The sequence below is a fragment of the Convolutriloba macropyga genome, chromosome 5, assembly GCF_964194025.1.
Source record: "Convolutriloba macropyga chromosome 5, txConMacr16.3, whole genome shotgun sequence".
Taxonomy (NCBI): domain Eukaryota; kingdom Metazoa; phylum Xenacoelomorpha; order Acoela; family Convolutidae; genus Convolutriloba; species Convolutriloba macropyga.
Genome location: NC_134472.1, coordinates 74,690,864 through 74,704,993, shown reverse-complemented (window position 1 = coordinate 74,704,993; position 14,130 = coordinate 74,690,864). Strand labels below are relative to the sequence as shown.

At 39.7% G+C, this 14,130-nt stretch overlaps 2 protein-coding genes across 3 annotated transcripts in view; both read right to left on the bottom strand.

The window, feature by feature from the left end:
- Positions 1-3,484, bottom strand: part of LOC142339651 (uncharacterized) — a 349,015-nt gene extending 345,531 nt beyond the window's left edge. Inside the window, exon 1 of the mRNA XM_075389842.1 lies at positions 3,465-3,484. The gene's annotated coding sequence lies outside the window, so the exon portion shown is untranslated. The remainder of the gene's footprint in view (positions 1-3,464) is intronic.
- The window catches only part of LOC142339644 (uncharacterized), a 615,633-nt gene that overhangs the window by 180,078 nt on the left and 421,425 nt on the right, over positions 1-14,130 (bottom strand). The window lies entirely within an intron of this gene.

Below are 14,130 nucleotides of genomic sequence, written 5' to 3'. Positions count from 1 at the left end.
ACTTTTGCCTTAAACAATGCTGATGAAGAACTTCAAATCACGATCAATAAGTTGATAGGCAATAGGGAGATTCTCTGAGAGACACAAAATAGATTTATACTCACTATAACCAAAACACCAACATAGCCTTTTCCAATAGAAAATCTCCAAGAGTCGCACATGAGTAGCGTCAGCATGCCAGGCTGGAGAAGCGTAGAGAAGCAAGAACATCACGCACGCGGGTTGAATTTTAATTTAGAAGGAACGCAATAGGGCACAGAGTGTCGGAGATAATTAAAATTCTGTCGCGCTTTCATGAGTTTACCACGTACGTGGGCTTCCCATTTGAGTGTTTTTTATACTTGTAATCCAAGATCGGATATTGAATCAACTCTCTGGAGCTGGTAATCGTCAATAAAAAAAGACTGCCAATTGTCTTCTCTGAGAGATGTAAAAAGACGCATTTGTTTGAACTGAACATCATGCTATTGTCTCTGCACCACTCTGAGAGACGCTCAAGATCTTGTTGCAAATGTTGCAAATTGAAAATGATATTTTCAGACGGGCATGTCAACTTCGTATCGTCGACGTAAAAAAACAAGTTGAAGAAGAAGGCAAAGCCAGCATGTCATCTACATAGATTGAAAAGAGGAGAGGGCCAAGAACACTACCTTTGAAACACCGCTTGAAATAGACTCGCAGTCAGACAGACATCCATCGATCTGAACTCTTTGAGTTCTGTTAGTGCGATAAGTCTTTATCAGTTTTAAAAAACTTTTGTTTAGTCCAAAGTATGCCAATTTGCAAAGTAATATGTTATGATTCACAGTATCAAAAGTCAAGGTAAACTTTTATTTGCTCGGAATTACTATCAAAATTCTCATAGATATCGTGGAGGCATACTAAAATTTAATTGATGGTTGCATTCCCACTAAAAATCCGTGCTGCCAAGCGCTCAGCTGTGAGCGAAAAACGCAATATAGGTAATCAAAAATAATTTTTTCCAATACAAAAGAAAATCCTGCCAGGATAGAGATCGGTCTATAGTTTTCTACATCGCTTTTGGAACCTTTTCAAAAATCGGAGTAACGTATGCGCACTTCCAAAAGTTCGGCCATTCATTGGTATTATTAATATATGAGAAGAGAGAGCATACATATCCGGCCAGAGTACTGGGACAGCTGTTCCAAACAAATGATGGTACACCATCACAAGTCATATTTGTGCTAGAAGACACAATCTCGAGGAACTTGGTTATTTGGTTCACTGAAAATATAACTTCTGCCACAGGATTTGCCATTTGCGGTAAGTTGCCAGCTGAACAAGTTGAATCGATGATAACTGATTGAAAATTTTTGTTTAACAGATTCGCTTTCTCTGTATTAGTAGATGCATGGCAATCTCTCCAAAACTTTTCCTTGGGAAAGGTGTTCCGTCCAATCAATCTCCTGAGAATCTTGGCCTCGTTTATTGCAAAATGTTTGCAAGAGTCAAGGAAGCAGGCTTTATCCAGCTCAATGAAGTCATACACCTCCGTTTCAAGCTTCAATAGAGCTGAAAACGATGCTCTACGACGCCTGGCCGACTCTAGCATGTTCAGGCAGTGCACTGTTATAGAGCTGTAGAAAAAAGGCAGCATTTGTCTTCGTTTACGTTTTTTCTTACAACCTGCAGAGAGGGCGATTCTTATATTACTTAGCCAAAAAGCCGGATAATCAATTAAAAGCAAACAGACACAAAAACTAGAGCAAACAAGGAGTTGAGAAGCTTCGAAATCATTACCGCATAGACTAAAGTCCGATTGGGACTCAAAACGGAAGAAGTTATCTATTTCGTAATTTAGAATAAGAGGAAAGTGATCCGACAATTTGGCTTCTAATACTTCACATTCCCATGCTTCTGGCTGTGACACAAAAGACAGGTCGAGAATTTTACTATGTTTATGTGTAGGAATGCGAACGATTTGATCAAGCAGGTAATCTAGTGTAAGGCAACCGATTAATCGTTGATAATGAGAGTTTGAAGCGATCGGAGAGTCCCAGCTGATATTGGAAAAATTGAGGTCACCGAGAATTAAATCTCCAGCTTATCCGTAGAGCAGTGCTCCAAGTACTTGAGAAAAAAGCGAGTAACTAAGGATTGAAAAAATGAAGGAGAAACAAAGAAATTAGAGCTTTTTGGAGGAAGGTACATAAGTAATACAGCGAGGTAGGTTGATGGCAATCTTATCAGACAGCTCAAGTGGAAATTTTCTACCTAAGTGTCTAGAATATCAGCGTTGTTTCAAAAATTGTTGTGGAAAGCTATCAGCGGACCACCGTGTTGTTTTACGCCTCCAACGGCTCTTGCAATAACGGAGTACGGCAAGCCGCAGAACTGGAGTCAGTGACAGAATAATCAAGCCACGTTTCAACAAGTTCTATAACACTTGGCATTTTCTGACCGAAGAGCGTTGATAAAGATAAACGCTTCTCAATTGAGAGCATGCTCTGCACGTTGAAAAATAATACACTAACAATTGTTCTTTCGACTGTTTGGGAAAGTTTTTGTCATTTCTTTCCTCCACTCGTCCACTCTTAATCACAAAAATTTTCCCAGGGTATTTGCTCTGAAGTGTTCTTCTTTTTTGACGTACTTGAAATTGTGCCTCTCTGTCTGACTTTGTTAAATCAGGACCAACATCAATCTGAGAAAAATTGTTGGAGGATCTCAGGTTCTTAGACTTCCTCAAAAACTCTTTTTTTTAAGTCGGACAGAAACCTAACAAGTAGGAGCTGTCGACAGGTGAAATCGTTAACATAACCTATACGCTTCGGCTCAAAATCTCTTTTGTTCAGGGTAACGTCGATCTCTTCGGCAATTTGCTTAATAAGATCAAGGTCATTGCTGTCGTTTGATGGTACGGAGCCTTAGATAAAATCATTTGTTCTCTTGCTGTCTTGTTGAAGCGGTTCTTGTTAAATTTTTTGAACTATGCAGGACCTGGCTTTATTCTCTTTTTTAAGGTTATTGACGAAGATGTTGGCATAACTTTTGGGCTTGGTTTTTTTTACCGCACTGCAAAATCCACAACAGAAGGATTGACTTATGTCAAAAATCTTGGTAACAGCACCTTTGTAACAGCAGGTCAATCTTTACTGGAGCAAGGTATTTCTCTTTTCATTACTTCCTTTGATAACTGAGATCGAGTAGGCATTTTTACTACGATTACTAAGTAAGCCCCAAGCACCTAACAACTGTAAAAGGAGCCACTTATTAAATCAGACCTTACTCACCGAACCGCTGTCCGGTGTGACTCAGAACGAAAATCGAGAAATAAGATTGTCGCTGAGAATATATAATCGTTAAAAAAGCTGATGCAACTCAATTTGGTTGTGCGGCTCAATAAGAATATTGCTGAGACAGAAAAATACGCTAGCCAACTCTATCATTAGCCAGATCACTAAAATCCTCTTTCAAACAAGGGCTACCCAGCAAGCAAAGCTATTTAATAAGATTATCACAACAATTAGGCTACTAACAGGATGTTGTGTTCAGTATATTACAGAGCTGGACGACAAGAAATGTTTTCGGATATCAAACATCCGAGTGTCAGGAGAATATTTTAGTTGAAGCAGGATCTCCTAATGTGACGAAGCCTTTTCATCCCGGTATGCTGCTCTTTGTAGTTCTGTTAAGACGGAAAACTTGAATTGTGTTGTAATATTTCTGCTCTCACTTTGTTTAACAATTTTACTGATTTTACTCAAATAATGATAGGTCTAAGGTATGTTTATCTGCCGCGAGACAAAATTTGAAGTATTGGTCTCCTTCGTGTTGCACTTTCGTATGTCTGCGCTTTTTTGTCCGGCCGATTTTATTGTTGTGTTCTGAAAGATAGGATAGTGGTAGTGCTTTCAAGCACTGTCGTTATCCAGTTTTCGGCTTACAGAACTGCCTTAGGCAGTTCTCATTGAGCTGTATTGTTCCAACTGGACGGTGTGACCAAAACTGCCGATAGCACAATTGTTCTTAAATGACATTTATAGCAATTAGTGAACGAACAGGACGTCTTATTTATATGCAATTTTTAGATCATTCTAAACCCCCCAAGTTTTGTGGGCATACAACTTTTACGCCCCGAGGCGCACGTGCTATTTATACATAGTAAATAAAAACACGGGATACAGTAGATCCCCATTTTTCATCGACCGTTTTTCATGAAGTTTCCGTGTGTTAAAATACTACTGAAGAAAGCTCTCTCGTTTTACTCTTCCATATCTGATTTAATGATGCAAACTTCTGAAAGAAGCACCATGCATGTCTTTTTTAAAATTTCTAACGTTTGACGCTTTGAGGAAAAACGGGAAATAATTTTTGTTTTGACCTGGTTAAAAACATTGGGGTTCATTGATGCTTTATGCCGATTAGATTTCCCAAAAAGTTCCTTGTTTCTGTAGTTTAGAAATAGGAAGACGTACTGATTAATTTTCCTCAAGTTACTCTATAGTAGTAGTAGTAGTAGTAGTAGTAGTAGTAGTAGTAGTAGTAGTAGTAGTAGTAGTAGTAGTAGTAGTAGTAGTAGTAGTAGTAGTAGTAGTAGTAGTAGTAGTAGTAGTAGTAGTAGTAGTAGTAGTAGTAGTAGTAGTAGTAGTAGTAGTAGTAGTAGTAGTAGTAGTAGTAGTAGTAGTAGTAGTAGTAGTAGTAGTAGTAGTAGTAGTAGTAGTAGTAGTAGTAGTAGTAGTAGTAGTAGTAGTAGTAGTAGTAGTAGTAGAAGTAGTAGTAGTAGTAGTAGTAGTAGTAGTAGTAGTAGTAGTAGTAGTAGTAGTAGTAGTAGTAGTAGTAGTAGTATTAGTAGTAGTAGTGGGGGGCAAAATCCAACCTCTCCTCCCCGCGGTGTCCCCTGGGGTAAGTGGTGCAGCAGCTGCCCGTAGGGCAGATGCATAGTACCACCGAGCTAACGAGGCAAGGGACCTCTAGTTGGTGGCGCGACTAGTTTTATATTAGCCTGAAAACCCAATGCAATGAGTTCAAACAAAAATGGCCCCGAGTCCCGGTTAAGGGGTGCGAAGGATCTCCAGTGGAATACAAACACCAGAATTTTAACCCTTAATGTCAGGACACTGGCTCAATCAGGTTCACTAGAAAGCCTGAAAATGGACCTGAAGAAGTACAATTTGGACGTTCTGGGAGTGCAGGAAACAAGATTGGATGATCAGGAAATAGATCTTGGCGACCACAAGCTCCTTCTCATTGACTCCTGGCTATCGACCGCAAAAGCGAGACAATCTGGAGTTGGTATTGCAGTGACAAAAATACTTGCCGGTAGCATAACTGAGCAAGTTGCTGTTAGTGAGCGAGTGGCGTATGTGAAGTCTGCAGCTCAGAAACGAGCTAACCTTGTTGTGATTGTGTGTTATGAGCCCACAAATGAAGCTTACGACTTAGCGAAAGACAATTTTTTGAATCAGTTTAGCAGCTTGGTATCCAGTTTCAAACAGAGGGAGAGAGTCTGCCTCGTCGGAGACTTCAATGCGGAACCTGGTCGACAATCTGATGTCAACGTGCCTTTCCGAGGCTCCTTTGGAATGGGCAAGGAGAATGATATTTCAAAAGAATTGTTGTCCTTTTGTGTCTCTCATGACCTGTTGATTGGTGGAACCTGGTTTCGACACCGGTTAGTGCACCGGTGTACATTTAACCCACCTGACCAACAGATGCAAAAGAAGATGTTAGATAATATCTTATTCGGTTCGATACAGGAGTTGTTTGCACAACGTTAGGAAAAGGAGGGGAAAGATCACTCTCACCGATCACTAAATGGTCATTGCTGAAGTGCGGTTCAAAGTAGGGGCACATAAGCAACGCAGTCAACCGAAAGTCTGCTCTGCAAAGTTGCACGATGAAGTAACGCGTGAAGCTTTCTGCGCAGAAATGAAACGATAGAGCGATATTGATGAAGGCGTAGAACAATCTTGGGCAAATTTTCGAACGGTTCTTAATGCAGCGGCAACAAAACTACTTATCCCCGAAAAGCGTTTGCACAAACCCTGGATTACAATTGAAACCCTGGCGTTGATTAGGAAACGGGCCGAGTTACAGTTGAGGAAGCATAGTAGCGCGGAGGCGCTGCTAGTGTTCTCTAGTTGCTGCAAAGTAGTACGAAAAGCGTTAAGATCTGACAAAAGACATTGGCTGAAAGACAAAGGTGAAACAATACAAGATCACTCAGACAAAGGGGACCTGAATGAAGTGTTCGGGGAGTCAAAACTGTTATGCTGGAAGTGGAGTCCTCATATAAGTCAACTAGTTTCAACCACAGGCGAGCCTCTGAAAACAAAAGGAGAAAGGCTGGAACGTTGGACCGAGCACCTTAAGAATCTGTTAAATCCAACCACGACAAGCGGCAATTCTGTATTGAGCATAGTGGAAGCGCCCGAGAGTCTTGAAATAGACCTAGGTCCAATTCGGTTTGATGAAATTCTATATGCCGTGCGTAAACTGAAAAACGGTAAAGCATGTGGACCAGACGATATTTCTGCCGAAATGCTAAAGTCGCATATTGGAATCACTGAATGGCTGTGGGACATTGTCAACAAGTGCTGGACTGAAGAAAACCTTCCACAAGACTGGAAGTTAGCAGAAGTTGTCGCTCTAAACAGAAACAAAGGAAAAAGATCGGAGTGTGGGAACAATCGCGGAATTTCACTGCTCTTGGTACCTGGAAAAGTGTTTGCATCAATAATCCTGAATAGATGCAAAGGTGCACTTGATCAAGTGCTAAGAGAAAAACAATGCGGATTCCGAAAGAGCAGGGGCTGCACTGACCAATTGTTTGCGTTGAGGCAAATACTAGAGAAATGCATGGCCTTCCAATTGGACGTCAGTTTTTGTTTCATTGATTTCCGCGCTGCATTCGATTCGGTGGACCGCGAGATGATGTACAATATAATGAAACATTACGGGCTCCCACAAAAAGTTGTGATTGTCATCCGCAACAGTTACGAAGGCTTCAAGTGCTGCGTCAAGGCAGAAGGTGAGAAGGGCCAGATGTTCGACGTAAAAACTGGTGTTCGCCAGGGTGATGTATTGTCGGCTTATTCTCTTTGGCCTTGTGATAAACTATGTGTTGGCTAATTCAGTTCAAGGAAGAATGGACATTGGACGTTGTCTTGCTGATCTTGACTTCGCCGATGATTTTACCCTATTGGGCGTCTCTGATTCCAAAGTTCAAGCAAATCTACACAGAATTGAATCTTTGGCCGAGGCTGTTGGCGAAATGATCAATGTTGGGAGGACAGAGATTATGGGTGTTAAATGCAAAAAAAAACCCGGAGCCAGTGTACCCATTGCTCAAAAGAACGTGGATGTTCTTACAGGAAACCACAAAGGCCGTTTTGGGACTCTCATTGAGGCCGAAAACCAATTCCGACTACTCATTGGCAGGGAGGTGCTGGTGGTTAAGAAGAAGAATGCGGGCTGGTTCGAGACACTAGCTGGTGAGAAACTGAGATTGAAAAGTTCAGCGGAGGCTGAGCTTGTGACAGTTAGCAGCGACGAGAGGTCAGTGGTTGCTGATCTGTTGTCTACGGCAAAAAACAGATCATATCCTGTCTCTGATGACGAGAGTTGTGTATGTTCAGTTTGTAAACGTCGCTTCGACACTGCAAAAGGCTGCAAAGTGCATGAAGCCAGATTCTGCAAGTCTTAGAGTTCGAAGAGTGTCAAAGACAGCGCGTCAAAGTTTGTTGGGCTAGAGAAAAGCGTCACTTGTCAGAAGTGCACTAGGAAATTCGCGACTGTGAAAGGCCGACGAATTCACGAGTCACGATACTGCGGCAGAGAAAAAGCTGGAAGATCTCGCATTTTCTCCTGCAATGTCCACGATCAAGATGGAGTGGAGTTCGAAAATGTAGAAGCTTTCAAGTATCTCGGTTCTTTCGCGAGCTTGCGACATTGTGACCTAAAGGAAATCAATGTCAAGCTGGCGGAAGGGAGACAGCGATTCGCGAGCTTACAGAAGCTTTGGAAGAGCAAACAACTTTGTATTCCCCTCAAATGCAAGTTATAGAGAGCTCTCGTGTTATCAGTGGTCTTATATAGCTCTGAAACGTGGACCATGAATAAATCAACGCAACAGAAACTTGACAGCTTTCACACCAGTTGTCTGCGAAGGATACTATGTTTTTCATACCTGGAGAGGGTGACAAATGAATAAGTACTGGCTAGATCACGTATGTCGACAGTTTCTGCAATGATCATGATCAAAAGGCTGAAATGGTTTGGCCATGTCCTGAGGATGATTGACGATCGTCTAGCGCTCCGAGCTTTCACCTGGGAGCCGACAGAAAAATGTAGTTCTGCTGAACGATCTCCAGGGGGTCAACGCAAGACGTGGCTGGATCAACCTGAAAAAGATTGCTCAAGGAACAACATGAGCTACATCACCTTACGACAGAAAGCGAAAAGAGTCTAAATCCGGCTTCAACAGTTTTGTCAAACAGCATTTCCTGGATTACATAAACGCAAATAAGCTCAAACTTATATGCATTTTTTAACTTGTTTGTAATTATTGTCATTGTTCCTTTATTTCTTTATGGAATTTAAGTGTTTGAACAGTAGTAGTACTAAAAGGCTTAATTCCTTTTAAGATAATGTTTAAGAAAACACACATGTATGACTTATGCACGAAAAAATGTACAATAACACTTGACAAAATGTGAACACGAACTGTTCATATCATAGTAATTTGATGTTCTGGATTTCAGGTAATTGATGAGGTAATTTTTCAGAGTTTTTAAAGGCATTTCGAATGAAATGGTTTTTTAACCGGAAGAGCTTGTTTGCTCGAGTTGCTCGGATGAAAAAGTTGTCTTCTGAAGAGACCTTGCGTGCTCTAGGGACGCGAAACAGTCCATTCGAGGAAGATCGTGTTGGCAAAGATGTAAAATGAAGGTTACTTTGTACGTCAGGGGCCCCGTTGTAAAGCTTCCAAAGGAAAACAATGTCATCTCTGAATAAGCTGTAACACACAGGAAGTAACTGAAGGGATTCTAAGCCTGAAACATTTGATTAGCAGCGTATTATCCAACGAAGGACTTTATACTGGAAGCTTTCAAGTTGGTTTAGCATAGTTAAGGACGGAGACAAAACAGGAGCACCGTATAATGAAATAGGCAGAATAAGGGATCTATAAAGCAAAACTTTCCTGTGACCCGAAACTGAAAAGGGGGTATTACGCTTCAGGAAGTTAAAAATTCTGTTGCATTTTAGAAGCTTTGAATCTGGGTGAGCTTTCCAGGATAGCGTACTAGACACAATAAAACCCAAATCTTCAATTCGTTTATTGAAAGGTAAGTAGTCCGACCCTAGAAACAATTTAGCAGAATCATGGCCACCAAAATTAACGTTTTTTGATGGGTGGAAATGGAGACCATTTAAATTACATCAATTAAATAAGGAATTGATGTCCTCTTGCACAAGGGAGAACGATGAGGTGCTGAAAAGTTTCAGGTCATCAGCAAAACGATAAAAACAACTGTTGGTCACATCATCAGCAATGTCATTAACCAAAATAATGAATAACAAAGGACCAAGCACGCTGCCCTGCGGAACTCCCGAAGTAACGGGTAAACGAGAAGAAACCTTTTGGTTAATTTTTACATACTGAGAACGATTCGTTAGATAAGCTTTAAAAAGGTTTAGAAAAGCTGAGTCGAAACCAAAATTCACAAGCTTAGACAAAAGTATTTGATGGGACACAGAGTCAAAAGCTTTTCTTACGTCGAAGTAGATAGAAATGGCAGGAGAATTGGTATCACGAGCTGAATAAACGAATCAAGATACATTATTATCTGACTTAATGTACTACGTGACTTTCTAAATCCATGTTGTTCACGTTTGATCTGATGCCTTATCTTCGGGTAAATAAAATTGAACAATAATCTTTCAAGTAACAAGGAAAACTAAGGGAGGATACTAGTGGGACAGTAGTTAGAAATATCATTATGAGGACAAGATTTATGTAAGTGAGTAACGTGTGCTATTTTTCAAAGATCAGGCGAATATTGGGTTTTGACAATCCAGAAGAAAAGCTCAAAAACTGGCGTACACAGAATCTTCGCACATTGGTGAAGGAGGAATGAGGGTAACTCATCGGCACCAGCGGCACTAGAATCATCACACGACTCCAAGAGGAGGAGAACATCAGATAAAGAAAAATCAAGGTTCATCAATTTGATGGAAGACTCTTTCAATTGATCTGGAACAAGTTAGGAACTCTTGTCTAGAAAGACCGAAGCAAAGAATTTGTTGAATCCCAAGGTTTTTCTCTGAATCGCTGAAATAGGATTCATTTCCATGAAACATAACAGGAGGAAATGACGAGTTGAAACCAAAACTTCTCATCAGCTTGTAACATTGTCGTATTGAAGAGAGACCAAACTGATTGATGAATAATTCATTATCTAATTCTATAGAATCTGAAATTGATAAGTTGAGTTCTCTCAGTTTTAAGGCGGGTAAAAAAAAAGATCACTTCCTAATTGCTTAAAAGTGTTTTCTCTTTGATTAATGAGATGAATAGTATGTGATAAATAAAGCAATGGAGATTTAAGACGGACAGCTTAATTCAATTTAATTGCATTAGTGAAAGCGTCAAAAATTAGGCTGTACCAAGCGTCAGAAGAAGTAAAATTAATAGAATTATCTTGCGACGTGACCGTAAAAAGAGGTTGAAGATTAGAATTGAATAAAGGAGCATTGAAGGAAGCATTTGAATAAACGTTCCGTAAAGATAATGGCGCCTCCGGGGAGTTAAGGTAGAAGTAAATGGGAAAATAGTTTGAGAAAAGTTGCTTAGCTACCGTAACTGATAGATTAGCAACGTTAGAAAAAACAAGATCAAGGATGCTGATACTTTTATGTGAACGTCCAGCGACGAACTGAGTCAGATCTTTTTCAATGACCATTTCAAGGAATCGACATTCGTGATATAAGGATGACCAATAGTTTGCCCAATCAATACCAGGGAAATTGAAATCCCCTATTATATAAACATCATAATCGCAACCAAAACCAAATTGAACCAGTAACAAGTCGAATTTAGTATAGTAGGACTAAATACAAGCCAATAAGTTAGAGATGTCTACTGAATAGTTTGATGATTTTGGCGGGTTGTATATAAGCACAAAGAAGGAGAGTTTCTTACATAATACAGCGCAAGGAATAGCATAATCGAAGTCAGAAATTGTAATATCAAAAACTTTGACGCTTGAGTTAGACGATTGTGCAATCAGCACGCCACCATGCTGGCGACGATTACGATCTAATCTGGCAACAATATTGAAGAAAGAACCCAAAAATACTTCAGAGTTAACGGTGTCCGTATTTAACCAAGTTTCAGTGAGAAACAGAGTTCGACGCGAATAGTTTCAAAATTTCGTAGCGTTTATCTAGAGAGCATATTGATTGAAAGTTTATGAGAGCACATTTATGAGTGTGTAGTCAATTGGTTGCTATATCAATTGGTAGCAAATTTTTGTAGTACAATTTTAAGTTCTTGATCTGAAAGTCTTGTCTATCCTTTCCCTCAACTGTGACCATATGGTAACGTTTAGCCAAAACGGCTTTTTCCAATTGACGATCTGAAGAAGATGAGAACTTTTTGATGTACACCGGATGTTTATGATCTGTAAATAAAGACTTCGGGCAAAACAATTTTCCATAAAATTAGAATTTGATGTTGTAACAAGAATAGAACAACAACGATTTGACTAGAAGGAATATTATCGTTTTGTTGTTTCGCAATCTTGCCAAGCCGCCGGACACTCAAGATTTTTCCACCAGCCTGGAGGCGCATATGTTGAAATAAGTCACTAACATCCGCCGAGTCTTTCTCAACTTGTTTGAAGTATTTGGATTCAGTTTCAATTAAACCTGTTATCACAAATTGAAGTTCATTCGAATGCGCGGTCTTCTGGTTTCCAGTAACAATATCGCTGTAAGACGGAAGCGCGCTGGTGACTGCTTCTTTGACATTATCGTGCATAGTAGGAATTGAATCTTTAATGAGTTGAGGTACCAATTCAGAGATAGAAGAGGACAACTTAGATTGGAATTCAACAAATAAAGAATTTAACTTAGCTTCAGTTGGGGCATTCACGCAGGTGTTGTTATCAGCCAGACAGACATCGCAAATCCATTGAATGTTTGATTTACGTCCCAGCCAGCGTTCTTCTTTAAGGGACAGCGAGACACAGTCCCCTTGAAACTTTTTGTCACATGAAGAACACCCGATCCCAGATTGGTCAGCATCCTTGACTAGCTTTGTGCGGGCTCCACATTTGACAGAGAGAGAGAGAGAGAGAGAGTTTAGGCTTCTGTGGGTCTTTCCACATGGGTTTGCATCCTTCATTTAACGACTGAGCTGAGCTTCTGCACCGGGTTACAATGTCCACAGCTGCAGTTGAAAGCCCAGGAACATAAGTTGACTTCTGAATAACTTTTGAAGAAGTAGTTCCAGTATATTTTTGTTAAATATTTCTTATCAATTTGATCAAGATCGACGTTCCCTATTTTTCGTATTATATTTAGTTAATAACTGGTTCTTTTCCAGAAGTTTTCATCAGCTTTCCTTGTTCTTGTTTTATTAATTGTTATTAGCTCGTTTTGACGTGTGCTTAACAACCCTTCATTATTGTTTGTTTTAATGGGTATTTTTATATTGTAAGATCCTTTAAGCAGTGAGAGGAGCATTAATAGATCATGCAATTCAAAGTAATATGACAATGGCAGCAACTTCAGTGTGGTCAGTCTTTGCTTGTAACTAATTTCCCAGTTACTGATTATCCACGACGTTGCTTTTCTTTGAATGCGCTCGATGTCTTTGCTTTCGGTCTTATTCGCGAACCATGCTTGTGAGGCATAACTTATGACTGGTATAACGTAGCCGACATATGCATTGAGTTTTGTTGTTTGCGATGCAAGGTTTGATATGTTTCGTTTTGGGAAATAAAACGCTTTCCAGGCTTTGCTACAACGTTTCTTTATATTCGCTTTCCATGATAACTTAGTAGCCATAATTATACCTAGATCTTTTTGCTCACTTTTATTTGAGAGAGTTTTCGAGTTAAGTATAAAGGAGTGCCAGTTTTTTTCGTTTACTTTAATCGGCAGGATGTGCATTTGCTTTCATTGAGTTGCATATTGTTGTTATGGCACCATTTTTTGATTTTTTCCAGGTCACTTTGTATATTTGCTGGATTTGTTGATACAAGCTTGAAATCATCTGCGTATCCAAACGCAGAGCATTTTGATGTTTGTTGTGGAAGATCGTTTATATATATTGTGAAAAGTAGGGGACCTAGGAGAGATCCTTGGGGGACACCACTGGTTACTGGTACAGTTTCAGATTCTGAGTCATTTACTTTCACGTATTGTTTTCTATTTGATAGGTAACTGGCTACAATCTTTAAGAAATTTCCCCCTACTTCCAGGTTCTCCACTTTGTTAATCAGAAGATCGTGAGGGACTGTATCGAACGCTTTTTTGAAGTCAAGGTAAAGTACAAAAATTTCGTTGTCTTTTTCGTCGAATTCATTATACAACAGGTCTAGGAAAAGCAACATCTGGGTTATTACTGATCTATGCATTCTAAATCCATGTTGTGATTCTTCTAGCTTTGTCTTGACAATTTCATATAGTTCGTCGAAAATTAGTTTTTCTAATACTTTTGAGACGCTACATAAGAGACTAATAGGGCTTGGAATTAAATTAGGTAGATCGTGGAAGATTAGCCATACATTTATCTATTTAAGATTAGCCATACATATATCTTTTTAAGATGGAAAAAGGAGTATTGTTACAGCTTTTTTCGTCTTGAACGTGATGAGCATTAGCGGAGAGTCCTTTTTTGATCGATAATTTTTTGATGCATTAGACATCAAATCCAACGGACTGTGGGAATCCGGGTTTGACGAAACATTTCAATTAAAAGTTTCCAAGCTGCTAGCGAAAGGTTGCGCTGATAGCAGTAGCAAAGACTACAAGAATCACGAATCTGTCATAACAAAAATGAACAAAATTTATGAATGTTGCGAAATCAACGTTTGTCTACTTGTCTGCATACTCTTGTGGAACAGCGCATATCTAAGCTCTCTGCGTGAAAAAGGA